The sequence below is a fragment of the Ipomoea nil genome, unplaced genomic scaffold, assembly GCF_001879475.1.
Source record: "Ipomoea nil cultivar Tokyo-kokei standard unplaced genomic scaffold, Asagao_1.1 scaffold2847, whole genome shotgun sequence".
Classification (NCBI taxonomy): Eukaryota; Viridiplantae; Streptophyta; class Magnoliopsida; order Solanales; family Convolvulaceae; genus Ipomoea; species Ipomoea nil.
In genome coordinates, this window is record NW_017619275.1 from 474,867 (window position 1) to 489,919 (window position 15,053).

Genomic DNA, 15,053 nt, shown 5'->3' on the forward strand with positions numbered 1-15,053 from the left:
CCTTAAGCACAAGGTTGGCTAGCCAAAACATTGAGCTTGTCACAGAGAGAGTTAAAACGAAGAGACAACAGAGACTTTGTGAAAATATCCGCTAGTTGAACCTTGGTTGAAATAAAGTGCACTTCTAACTCCTTTTTGGCTACATTATCGCGAAAAAAAAAAAAAAAAAAAAAAAAAAAAAAAAAAGATAGTCAATCTCAATGTGCTTCGTGCGGGCATGAAACACTGGATTGACACATAAATAAGTAGCTCCCAAATTATCACACCATAGGCGAGGAGGAGGCGCAGGCGGGATGCCGATTTCATGTAACAGAGAAACGAGCCATGTAACTTCTGCAGATACATCAGCGAGTCCCTTGTATTCTGTTTCAGTCGAAGAACGTGCCACAGTCCGTTGCTTCCGACAAACCCAAGATATAAGATTACTGCCCAAGAACACAGCAAAACCACTAGTAGATTTGCGGTCATTCGGATCGCCAGCCCAATCTGAGTCAGAATAGGCGTGAATATCCATAGATGTAGACCGAGAAATATGCAGGCCAAGATTCAGGGTACCTTTGACATACCGCAGGACTCTCTTTAGAGAGGCCCAGTCTGTAGTAGTGGGAGCATGCATATGTTGACACAATAGATTAACAAGCATAAGATAGATCCAGACGAGTTACCGTAAGATATTGGAGAACACCAACAAGACTCATGTATTGTGTTGGATCGGCATAGGGAACGACCACGTCGTCTGTGATTTTCACAGAAGAGACATGTGTGATTACTGGCTTGCAGTCCACCATGCCAGCACGTTTGAGAATATCCTTCATGTACCGTTGTTGGGATAAAGCATACCGCCAGATAACATGACAATTTCTATTCCCAAGAAGAAAGAAGGCACACCCATATCACGAACCTTAAATTCAAGTGCTAATTTATCAATAAGAGCAGTAACACGATCTGAGTCAGAACCCATAATTAAAATGTCATCAACATACACCAAGAAATACAGATGAATATTGTCACGAGAATAGATAGAAAGAGATACATCCGTCTTAGAAGGCGAGAAGCCCAAAGAGACAAGAAAATCATGTAGCCTTGTGAACCACGCACGTGGAGCCTGTTTGAGACCGTATAGAGATTTTTAAGCAAACATACATGATTAGGTAACGACTTATCCTCATAACCAGGTGGCTGTCGCATGTAAACAGTTTCGGCTAGCTCGCTATTTAAAAAGGTGTTGTGAATATCCAACTGGCGAATAGACCACCCACGAGATACGGCTAAAGAAAAGAGAAGACGAACCGTAATGGGCTTAACCACAAGACTAAAGGTCTCAAAAAAGTCCTCTCCAACAACCTGATTAAATCCCTTGGCTACTAACCTTGCTTTATGACGGTCTATTGAACCATCGGCCTTCCGTTTGGTTTTGAAAATCCACTTGCAACCAACATTCATACCTAGTTGAGATGGAACGAGACACCATGTATGATTATGGACCAAGGCATTGAACTCCGCGTCCATTGCATCACGCCACTCAGGAAACATGACTGCCTGAGAGTAACAGGTAGGCTCAGGCAATATAGTGGAAATAGTGGTTAAGGCAACATGTTGATGCGGGCCGGAGCTGCGAGTGCTCATGCTATGCGACCGAGGAGGCAGAGTAGCACGTCGAGGATGTCCGTGCGGCCTGCCGCGCTGCTCAACCTGCTGGTCCGAGACAGTCCGCTCACTTGATGCAGACTGCTCGTGATCGTGACCAGCATCACCGCCAAAAGCCGCCACGGGCTCGTGAATTTGCCGAGCGCCATCAGTAACCGTGGTCGAGACATCACTTCCTTGGCCTATCACAATTGGTGCAGTAGCCCACGGTTCGGAACGCGGTGTAGCAACCTGCGAGGCAATAGGAGAAACAAAGGGAAACACAGTCTCATCGAATCGCACATGGCGATAGATAAAAACCTTGTTAGTGTTAGTATCCAAACAATGATAGCCACGATAAGACGGAGGATAGCCTAGAAAGACACAGGGAGATGAATGAAACTAGAGTTTATTGCGATTATAAGGACGTAGGACAGGAAAGCACAAACAGCCAAACACTCACAATTAAGAGTACGACGGGGGAGATCGATGTAAACGGAAGTTAGGGGACTCATCGGACAGAACACGAGTAGGCATTTTATTAATTAGATACACAGCCGTTTCAAAAGCATAGTCCCAAAAACGAGACGGCGGGACAAATGCTTGAGCCATTAAAGACAGCCTTGTCTCAACCACATGACGATGTCTGCGTTCCACTCGACCATTTTGCTCGTGAGTATACGCACAAGATTGCCTGTGGCGAATACCCAGCGAAGCAAGAGTGGATTGAAACCAAGCTTTTTATATTTCCCCTCTAAATCAGATTGAAAGGAAATAATCTTGCTAGAAAAAGAACGTTCAACGAGTGACCGAAACTTATCAAATATAGCATACAAATCAGATTTAGCGTGCATGGGATAATACCATATATAACGAGTGTAATCATCCACAAACAACACAAAATATTTATAGCCAGACGCAGAAAGTAATGGCACCGGGCCCCAAATATCTGAATAAATTAATTCCAAAGGATTCATACTAGTAGATAAAATCCTAGTCTAACACGAATAATATAGTGTTAGTCTAATATGATTAATATAGTCCTAATACAGAAGACTTCATTGGGTTGCGGTGTTGAAGGCTTCTTTCTTGTACTTTCACTTTGTTTCCCATAATGCAATCTGTAGCTTATTTAATATGGTGAATCAAAAGCGAGTGCTATGTTTGTTAATGTAATGATGCTTATATTCATTGTTTTGGTTAATATATTTACTGTGTTTTTGAAATTAGAATTATAAACTATTGAGCTTTTCTTGTTTTGTTTTTAAAGAGCACAAACTGGGTTAGTTATCCTTTTATGATTAAAATTAACTCGGCTAAATTAGTTTTGTTTTGTGAAAAGTAGACTGCGCAGATGGAAAAAAAAAAAATTAACTCGACGAAAGGAAAATGTTATCAAATTTGAATGCACCTTCATTAAATCCATCTATCATCTGAAATCTAAATCCATAATTAAATTGCCCAAACTATTTAAATGTCATAAATTGAGTTATTTTTAACCATTTTTGAGTGTAAACTACGAGGTGGTCCGGGTCTTTCTTTTTCCGTTTAAAAGTCCAGTTATGACACTAAAGTATAGCATCAAGTGTAAGTAAGTTAACATTAGAAAAAGTTTGTTAACGAGATCATCACTCTAATATTATTGTTCCCCAAAAGGTGGCATTATAAAGACCTATGCTGCAAATTAAACGACTTGTGGTCCTTGTGGATAAATCTTTGGTGATGAACATTTTCAAAGAGTATTAGACAATATAATAAAATCATATGAAAATCTACTATCAATTAATTTAGATATGACAATAAAAATTTTTAATACTCTGATCTAAAAAACAACTAAATTAAAATCACAAAGTGTATATATACAACATAACGTACTAAATCGCGTGATGACCACCAGCATTAAATCACACACCAAAATGAAAAAACTTCCGCTTACCATCTATGATATGGGAAATGCTAATTTTTGGGATGTGAGATATCTTTTTATATATTTCACTTGCTTTGCTTTCTGAGTCTAAATTTGAAATGAATTTGTCAGCCAGGTCATAGATAGTAATTACCTTAAGATAAAACAAAAGTTCAATACCCATCGGCATCTGCTCAACCAATTTGCATTCTCCCAGTTCAAACTGTTCAAGATGAAGCAGTGCACCTGCCTCCATTCTTATCCATTTCAGTGCCTCGCAGCCACAGCCCACAGATACACAGATGCTTGAGCTTTGAGAACTTTTTGGCCTTGAAGCACAATCCTTCCCCTTCATAAGACTTTGAAAGAACAAGATGTGCTACCATGGGCAGATCTTGGAAAAAGGGTAATGGATCTTCAACAATTCTATTCCAATTCAAGTGTACAGTAGTGGTTAAGCCTACAAGTGAGGATAACCATTGAGGTACTCTTTCCAGACTCCCTATCAATTGTAATGTATGAAGACGAAGAGGAACCGCACATAGAGGATGCTGAATATCAAGGATCTCATCCTCTGAATTTGACTCAAGAAATAAAGAGCAAAGATTTGTCAATTTTTCAAATGATGAACAAAATTCTTTGCCATCCTCATGTCTCAGTTTTGTAACTCCTAGTCTTCTTAGTTGTGTTAGCTTTCCTATCTCAGACACTACATTAGTATCATCTGCTTGAATGAAACACAACTTTTGTAAAGACAGTAATTCTCCAATCTTAAATGGAGCATTAAAGCTTTGTGTATCAATCCAAGGATTAATCCACCTATCTCGGTAACAGTACACAAGGAGATGTCGGAGTTTACAAAGTTTTAAGAGCTCAGCTGGCAACTCAACCACATTAGTGTCCTTCAAATCAAGTGTCTCTAAGTTTTGAAGACGCCCTATAGATTTAGAAACGCTTCTCAACTTTGTTCTTCTCAAACTCAAGTACTTCAATTGAAACAAATTGAAAACCTCCTCTGGAATTTCCTCTAGTTCAGCACCCCACTAGTACAAAAACAGTCATTCGCGTCCAAAGTTAAGGCTAATTCGCGTCCAAAGTAGCTGGGACACAGATGTCGGGGACGCTGATTGTATAAACAATCAGCGTCCAAAGTAGCTTTGGACGCGCAAAATGATTATTCGCATCCAAAGTTGAAGAACTTTGGACGCGAAAAATGATAATTCACGTCCAAAGTTCGTGAACGAACTTTGGACGCGTATAGTGTTTATTTATTTTAAAAAAAAATACTATACGCGTCCAAAGTTTCTGAACTTTGGACGCGTATAGTAAAAAAATTAAAAAAAAAACATTTTTTTTTTCTAAAACTACAAATATTTTCCTGTACATCCCAGCATAACTCTCAAATAATATATTTCAACATTAATCAATTTAATATGTATACTACACACCAATTCTATCAACTAAAACACACCAATCTAAAATTTCAATTCTAATAACATTTTACTACAAATAAGTTACAAATTCTAAATGTTAACAATTAAAATAAATTACTTAAGATGTAATATTGTGATAACCTTTATCAACCACATAAAATATCCTCATGCTCAAAGCAAGAAAAATGTCCCAACAATCACAGAAGTTCAATACTCAAAATCAATGTAAAACTAAGGCCTAAAAGCTGAAATTCACACAAACAACAAGAAAACAAACACTTGGGACTACTTTACCTCTTGCAAGACCAAGAGTACCCAGCCAAAAGCTTTATCAGCTTCAGGGTCCTTCATTCATCCATGTAGGAGCTATCTTTTTCAGAAGTTCCTAACAAACATATAAAGGCAAGTATAGATGCAAATAAGCCGACTGCCTACAATATTTGCTTTGCTTAGCATCCCTAGTGAACTCAAAAGAAAATGATTAGAGTTAATACCACCCAAGATCCCTCGAGCTAATGGTTGTTGTTGCAGCGGATATCTCTTTCTGCCATTCCTGTATTTCCTTTTCACAATCTTCTGATTTGGATTTCCACTGTGTGATACCGCCCCATGAAAACATCTCCCAAGATCCTGCATGACTGCATCAAAGGAGTTTCGTTTCAGCAGTTGCCAACCGCAAATCAAGAGGATTCAATTTCACAGATAAGATAATAGCATTACCAGAGAGGTCCGCGAGGAAGAGGGATATCCAAGGCTGTAAACCCGCTTATGCATTGTGCAGAAAGACCAACACCCACCTTGAGTATGTACTGGTCATGAAATGTTTATGATATTGTTGAAGTTAAATCTCATATATTGATTTAAATAAATCGCGTCTTGTAATTCATGATATTGTTGAAGTTATATATAAGATTGCAAATGCTCCAAAAACCTCACACTAGATAGTAAACTTCAAAATATGTTATTTTTAACTCTAAACTAATACATATGAAAAACAAAAAATAACTTGAACGAGTCCTTCCATGTTTTTGTAAAAACTAAAGACTTCAAACCTGCACATAAAAATTAGAATAAAAAGTGAATTAATTTCCTCACCAGATGATCCAAATAATAGCTTAGTTGTTATTTACTTTAAAGAAATTAAAACAAAACTTTGTCGAATCGATTTAAGGTAGGAATGAATTTACAACGATGAAATTAAATACCAAAATAAAACATTTATAAAACAATGCTTTAAGAGAAACAACTAATTACCTCCTCCTCAGATCAGAGCTCATCCTTGGCTGGTTCTTTTGATGCAGCAGAGTCTGTATTGCTACGTATATCACTATTTTCCTGGATAAAGTCAATAAAGTCCTCTTTTGATCTATCCCCTTCATATGGACCAAGTTACCACTTGCAGATACGAAGTATAGGGTTGGGAACCCTTCAACTTCAAATCTATTACTCGTGATATCATTTGCAGTTGCATCCTAGGAATATGACAAATGGAAATGAATTTAGCTTCCACATTCTGTAACAAACACAATTTTCAAGGATGAAAATTTCTTACCATTTTTGCAATCGTGACATCAGGGTCATTCTCGAATGAAACTGCAACTTCATCCAAGATTGGAGCCAGTTTCTTGCAGTGGCCACACCAGGGTGCATAGAATTCTATCAGAACTGTAACAATACAAAACATATTTATATATATAATTCTTTTCTGATCCTTACTAAAGGCAACAATGCATATCCTCCAACTGAACTAGTGGTCTAGATACACACCATTCTTCCCCGAGTTAAACACGAAATCTTCCAGGTTATCAGCAACAACCACCTTAACTGGCTCATTGTTGACTTCGGGAATAGGCTCTGATTTTATATATGGCTTCAACTTCCCCTCCTGTAACCATCATTGGACTGTATTAAGATTACAGGTGCTTGATCCGCTTTCAGTCCAAAGTGCTACAATCCAGATCAAATAATAATCTTTAGCAAATCACAACAGCTGATAAGTAGCATACTAGCTAGATTAGTTTTTAGTAGAAAAATTAGAAAAAGAATGAACAACCGTAAGGACACCAGCAGTGGCCTCTGTATCTCCCAAAAGAAAGCTTATTTCCTTTCTCTCATAACCTGATGCAACCTCATGCATGCAATGTTTATAATCAGCCATGCGTAAAATGTAATAAGCCATGCATGCAAGAAGAGGAAAGCCGCTGGTTCTTTCTTGCAATTGCAATAGGAATACTATCTCATTTATGGAAAAATCAGTGTTTACCTCTTGCTTAGTGTGTGGCATGTATATTATGAAAAGTGTAAGGGTGATGAAACATAGACAATAATGCGAGGCTTACATACAAGTAATATAGTAAAGATTAGGATTGTTTAATTTAGTAATTCAATAGCCAGTTAAAATCAAAGGAATAATTTCCCCAGTTCCATTCTTGAAACACAATGGACTTAGGCTCAAACACTAGTTCTTCCCTTTCAGAGTGGATTTCCAGATGCCAATAAATAGGAAAAGAAATACTTACATCTGAAGAACTCTCAAAAGAAATATCAGCATATGCATGAAAAGATATCACATTAACCCAGACTTTAATCTGCATAATTCATTTCACAAATTTAGTGGAAAAACATGAAATATTAAAGGTGGGGCATATTATACAATATGACATTTGAGTTCAATCCCAAGTGACATATTATACAACGAACAGATCCTAGGTTCACTACTCGAAACAACGAGAATCCTTCTCATAGTTCCTCACGATGTAGGAAAAATTGGAACAAATTACTAGTGACTGAGTATCGTTAATACAAATAAACATATTTTTTGAATTCAAAATTGTAATAACACCTCAAAAACTATAAATTGGTACTGATTAACGACGAATTCGTACCCAAATATATATCGATGCAGTCCATAGCTTCAATTCCATCATCTAAGCAGAAGAAATTTGAACAAAAAGGTCAGAGTGAAGAGTGAGAACAGAGAGCAACAAAACGCAGGAGGGGAAGGAAATGGAGCTAAGCAAAGTCAATTGTAGCTGAGTGACTCACCGGTTATGAATGCAATTCGACGTCGATTCTTAGGTTCTTCGTCCCATCTCTCTCGGTTAGGGTTTTAGTCGGAGCGGGAAAAAAATGTTCAGAGGCGCGGGGTAAGACAAATCTGAGAAGACATATTACTCTGCTACAGACGCGATTCCGGCAGAGAAGACACAACGAAACCGTCGCAAGCTCTTGAGCTCTGGAGAGCTTCTCCGTCGCAGAGAGAAGAGAGGCCTGAGAGAGGCGAGAATATTTTGAGAGAAAAAAGGCATAAATATTTAATTAAAAATTTTTTTTTTAAAGCATGAGCGCGTCCAAAGTGATACAACTTTGGACGCCGATTATTTTTTAAAAAATAACGCGCGATAATAGGCGTCCAAAGTTCTATAACTTTGGACGCCTAATCTTTTTAATTTCAAAAAAAATAAAAAATAAATTATATAGTGGCATTTTAATTACAAAATGCCACCGCACTACACTTTAGGCGTCCAAAGTTCAAACTTTGGACGCGAATTATTCGATTTTATTGATGTTTGTTGTACTAGTGCCCCTTAAATCCAATACTTTTAAAGGAATATATTTGGCAGTAAAGATCTTGGACAATGAAGATGACGCTGAGCTTGAAAGTGGTTCAAAGAATTGTAAAGAGCGAAGATGCATTTTTGGTGAAGTGAACTTCAAAATCTGGTCATCAAACCTATGGATTGCTAGGCGTCGATACTTGTTGGAAGGTTCTGTGTTTTGCCCAGTGACAATGATTGTAAAGTTTTGCTCTACTGACTTGGAAAGAATAACTTCTCGCAAAATATCATGCACTCGAAAGCCCTTCATCCTTTCATTGTTAGTCTTCTCTACAATTTGAATTAAGTTTCGATGAAGTAATTCAGTGAGATATGATTCAGCAACTTCTTCTTTTACTTGTTGGTTGTTTTCCCTAACAAATCCTTCTGCAATCCATAGTCGAATCACTATATTTTTGTTTATGATAACATCTTTAGGAAAGATGCTCAAGTATAAAAAGCAATACTTGAGATAATATGGAAGATCATAGTAACTGAGGGAAAGTAGATTCTTCATGCTCTTCATCCAATTATTGATTTCCATTTGGATGTTGAGACTCTTCTGGAATCTTTCCCATTCTTCAATGCTCGCACTCTTTGTAGCCAACACCCCAGCTATCACCACAATCGCTAGGGGTAGACCATCACATCTCTTTAAGATGTTTTTAGCAATGTTCACCAAGTGTGGAGGACATGAACCATCTAAGAATGTCTCTTTGCAAAACAAAATCCATGAATCTTTAGGAGACAAAGGCTCTAAAGAGTAGACAAAGGCTACCAAAACTTTGACGAGGGAAAACATATTTGAATTCCATCCAAGCAGAACCCTTCCATATGTCATCCAAAACAATGATATATGATTGGCCTGAAAGAATGTCATTGATGAATTCTTTCAACTTATCAGAGTTCATGGCTACAAAATCTTGAGGGAGCTGTTGATTGGTTTGCTTTATTATCTGCCGAATTGCATCTTTTAGCAACTCATCAACATCAAAAGTTTCAGAAACTGTAAGCCACACACGACGCTGGAAGTGATTTACCACTCGTGCATCATCAAAAACCTTTTTAACCAAGGTAGTTTTCCTCAATCCCCCCATACCCACTACATAATGGACTCTCAAAACTTTATCTACAGCAAGTAGGCGATTAACAAGAGAAAACTTTGGATTGTCAATACCTACCACTCGCAGGGGCGGAGCCACCTGAGAGCTCCAGTGGGCCTTGCCCCCCCCCCCCCCCCCCCCCCCCCCTCAAATTTTCTTCTTTTTTATTACTACGTAGTATAGAGAAGCAGCAAGGGGGGCTTGGCCTCCCAAATTTTTTTTATTTAGTTATTTTATGGCGCCTCATCAAAATATTTTCTCCATTCAAAAAAGCTTGGTCAAAATGTCTATGAAGTCCCTGAACTATAGTGTTTTGTTCATTTTAGTGCTTGTACATTTATTCTGTTCAATTGAGTCCCTCTACTTTAAAAAGTGGTGAAATTACGGACAATTGTCCAAATCTCATTAGAAACATGGTTATACTTATTTATTTTGGACATACTAATTTAATATATTGGTGGTAAAAATAATTAATTTTAAATATCTATAATGTAATAAATGAGTAGGATTATAAATATTGTCAGCCGCCATGTAACCTATGTTAACTGTAACATTAACACCATTAACTATTGTTCTTAATTGCACCACTTTTTAAAATTACATGGACTAAATTGAACAAAATAAAGGTATAAAGACTACATTAAACAAAACGTTATAGTACAGGGACCTCGCAAGTACTTTGACCAAAAAGCTTCTAAGGTATGTTTTATATTCAAACCATCCAAACCGGATAGGCACAACAAATACACACGTAATTTCGCTTCAATTTTCAAGCTGAAGTCTATAGGTAATTTTTCATTTCTTTTTTATTCTTTAAATCTTTGGATTTTTAACGAATTATTCTATATTTGAGATGGATTCATCAATCCTCGCCCCAACAAAAAGTCTAGATATTGTAATTAAATGGTAGCTAAATCCTCTCTTTCGTTTTCTTAGTTGAGTTGATGATGACAACCGCGGTGAACTTGGGCTACGAGCGGTGACGATTGGATCCTCTCTTTTGTGATTGGCCCCCGGCACCAATAAATCCTGGCTCCGCCCCTGCCTACCAGATCCGAGTCTTTTAGCAAAAGGGCATCCCTTCGGCCATCATACACCCTTTTGTTGCTGTTGTGCATAGTGTGATCAGAGGTTGTTAACAACAACCTTGGCTGTTCCTGAGAGATGTTGTTGACTCTAGCCTTGATCCTTCGCAGTTCAAGAGCAAGCCTTCGCCGAGCTCTCAAGTTCTTGACGGAAGTGTATTTGTTCTTGATCCTATTGTGCAACCCTCCATTGGTCCGGCTACCTCCAAAGCGGAACTGGAATTCGTCAAGAACATCTTCAGTGTCATAAACCAGCTCCGGAATTATCTTCACCCATGCTTGAACTTGAGGATCAATTTCTTCCCTCTCGTCTGCAACTCTCAAAACTGCCGTCAAACGATGGAAAGCTTGCGCATCATCTCTAATATAATCCCTCCCAAGAGCGAGTACTCTTCACGGATCAGCACTGAGAGTTGGTCCAATACAAACGTTACAGCAGCCTCCGTCATTGGTACAGATCGAAACTTCGATGGCTTGTTAACTTCACCGGCGAAGAATTGGAGTGCTCAAACATGATATGATTTTAGAGCGCAAAACGAAATGATTTTCTTTATCTCTTATTTTGTAATTGCCAGTAGTTAAGCCGTGACCAAGACGTAGAACTACTGCATTCTCAACAATTGAAGGCCAAAGTGGACCAAAACAACAGCCATGACTCCACGAGTCAATTCAAATGCTATGTGATTCACAAGAAAATTCTAGGTAGAAAAAATTTATTTTTCGTCCATCAATTATTCTTTACTAGTTGTTTAATTAGTCTCGTTTCTAACTTTTTGTAGTTATAATATATACACTTAACTCTTCAAAAAAGTTACACCTTAATTTTAACATCTATAGCACGTTTGGTTCACGTAATGAATTTGGAGGGAATAGGAATATTATTCCACAAGGAATGGAATAGGTAATGAATAGAATAGGAATTGTATTCTATTGTTTGGTTGGTGGAAGGAATAGACTTTAGTAATTGTATTCCAGTGTTTGGTTGGTTAAAGGAATAGAAATAGAATAGGTTTTAAAGACATAAATACCCTTATACAAAATAATATATATATATATATATATATATATATATATATATATATATATATATATATATATATATGTATGTATGTATGTATATACTTATATACATACATGTATATGCATGTGTGTGTGAGAGAGAATAACAACAACAATAATAATAATAATAATAATAATAAAAATAATAATAATAATAATAATAATAATAATAATAATAATTATTATTATTATTATTATTATACAAATACATATTTATATTTATATTTATTTTCCCACTTATCCCACATCGGTTGGAGGAGTGAGGAATGGAGCCTTGAGGCTCCTATAGAAGGAGGCTCCATAATTTCAATTGCAATACTCATTTGCTAGGCAAGCTTGCAATTCCCATCCTCTAGGCATGCAGATGGGCAGACTACTTAATTTAGGAGCCAAGGCTCCATAATTAAGGAGTCTTATACAGTTAATTATATATATATATATATATATATATATATATATATATATATATATATATATATATATATATATATTGAAATATATATTTATTGATAGATTGATACATAAATAATTAGTTAAATATATACATTTATATAGTACATTATAGTCATTAAATAAATATAAATATTATATAATGTGCAAAGTATATTTTTCGTATTTGTGATATAAAAGCTATTCCCAAGGGCATGGGAATAGCGAATACCAAGCCCCCCCCCCCCCCCCCCCTAGGAATGGCTATTCCCCTTGCGAAGGTAATAGCTCATTCCTAGGAATGTTATTCCCATGACAAAATGATCCAACCAAACGATGAAATAGGTCTATTCCAAGGAATGTTATTCCATTCCTGACCTATTCCATGAACCAAACATGCCACTAGAGTAAGACGGTAGGAGGGTAAGCAACAAAGCTTTCAGTAAACTACTTGCATTTGTGTTCGGTAAATATTTGTTTATATTCGCTTATTAAGGTAAACGAAAATAAAATGACAAATTATACTGTTCGTTCAATAAACGAATAGAGTCTGAACATTTGTATGCTCGTTTGCTAAGAGCGTGTGAACAATATCATATCGTTTATTGTTCATTTAATAATATTCATGAACAAACTCGCTTTTTTACTTTGATATTAAATGTTACTTTTGGAGTTATTTGTATTATTATTATAGTTGTTGTGTTGTTTGTTTATTTTTTATTAATGAACAAAGACTATTTCTTATTCACGAACAATTTATGATCATGAACATGTACACGTGTTTGTTTGTTTAGCATTCATGAACAAAGTTGTTTGGTTGTTCAGAAACACATAATTGACCAAACAAATAAACATGTTCGCGAACATTAATAAATACTAACAAACGATTAACAAACGAACACGTACAAACATGATTTTCAAAACATTAACAAATAAACACGAACACGAATGCTCTACAAATCTTAACAAACAAATATGAACAAACTCTGTTCTTTTGTGTTCGATTCGTTTATAGCCCTACCTTGGAGCAACAAAACTATTCAAACTCTATTAAATTTTACTTAGTACATGTGTATTTTAGTAGTTTTTAATGTTTCTTCATTAATTATAATCTTTCTTTAGTCTCAATATTTTTTTTTTTGCAAAATAAAAATTTTGATTTTAACAAGTTTGAGTAGGGAAAATAAGGACGATGTACCATAGTTAAAGAGGAAAATTTTATAGAAGAAGGTTGTTAGTTCTCTATTTTGCAGATCAAATACCAAATTTGAAAAAGTTATAATGAGTAACAATAATAAAATTTTAAATACACATGTACTAAGTAAAATTTTAATAGAGTTTTATAGTTTTGTTGCTCTTAAAATTATAACTTTTTTTTTTTGAAAAGTTAGAGGTGTATATTGCAATGGTAAAATGGCTAGTAAGGAACAATTGAGAGACTAAAAATGCATTTTCCGTTAGCAACATTTTTAATTATCTCCTCTCTTTCATTTTTTCACAAGATAAATTAAATGTTTTTAGTCTACTTTTTATGAATAATTTAATTAACAAATTAAATGCTCTTTTAGTCTAGTTTTTATAAATCATTTAATTAATATAGTATACAAGTTTATAATATACTTTATTGTATTCGAATTAATTTAGAAAAATCGATCTAACTAAAAGAAATTAAAATTTAATCTAATTGATTATGTCTCATAAATATATTGTAATTTATAATGTATTTTGTATTTTAACCTTATTTTGGTTATTTGATATTTTGTCATTGACATTTGTAACGTCATTTAATATTCGCTTCCACTTAGATAATTTTCTAGGTCCGTCACTGGATTATCATATTCTTTTACTTATTATCATCTTCTATATTTTCTATTGAAAAAAATAACAAAAATGGCATTGTAAGTGACTATTTTGTGGTACAAATATATGTGATGTCCACTCTTGAATCCTCATATTTCGCATGATTAAACATTTACTACTATGCTCAAAACTATAGTTAGTAGCGAATATATAGTACTAATGGGGAGCAATGGGTAAACAAGTAATAGGTCGCTCTTACTAAGAATTAAACTTGAAACCATATTATTACCAAGTCAATAACCAGACCAACTTTACTTGGTAACATGTTTTACCCGATTATTACTCATTTTCCTTTCATATGATACATTTTGAATCATGTGAATATATGATTACCAAATCAATTACTAGACTAACTTAACTGGTACGATTGCCCCCTATTATCGCTCGTTTTCCTTGTTTTTTTTTTTAGTATTATAGTTACGTTGTTGGAGTTGTTTTCCAAGTCTTATCAAGTTTGACCCAATAAAATTGAATTTAGGAAGTCCTTCGAATTCGTCATTTGGTTACTTTTAGGCTAGGTGTCATTTAGACTCTCATAGGGTGAATCAAGTTCAATTATAGGTAACTAGGTAAGGGCAAAGTTTAGTTATATTTATCTGCATAAATAACTCATCAGATGATTTTTGTGTGATAACTTATAAGTAAGAGCAAAATTTAGATATACTTTGTTGACTCAAAGTATTTTGTCAAAGTTATTTGCAAAAAGAATTCCAGTTCTATAAAGGAATATCAGTACTAAGAGGAATAGTTATTGAAGAATACTAGTTCTAAGGGGATTTGTTGTTGAAGATTTTCTAGTTCTATTTTGATTAGGAATAGTTTGTTATTCACGAATCTGTTAGGAATAGCTACTATAAATAGGGGATGTCCTTTATTGTAGATCTCAAGCATTCAACATTAATCTTGTGAGGTACGAGAGTCTTTGAGAATAGGATACTAAATTCCCCTAGAAAGTA

At 35.4% G+C, this 15,053-nt stretch overlaps 1 protein-coding gene and 1 pseudogene across 1 annotated transcript in view; both read right to left on the reverse strand.

Moving 5' to 3' along the window:
* The window catches only part of LOC109160445 (disease resistance protein RPM1-like), an 81,448-nt gene extending 70,203 nt beyond the window's left edge, over positions 1–11,245 (reverse strand). Inside the window, exon 1 of the mRNA XM_019308741.1 lies at positions 11,224–11,245. The gene's annotated coding sequence lies outside the window, so the exon portion shown is untranslated. The remainder of the gene's footprint in view (positions 1–11,223) is intronic.
* LOC109160442 lies at positions 812–11,224 on the reverse strand (annotated as a pseudogene).
* Positions 11,246–15,053: the final 3,808 nt, after the last annotated feature.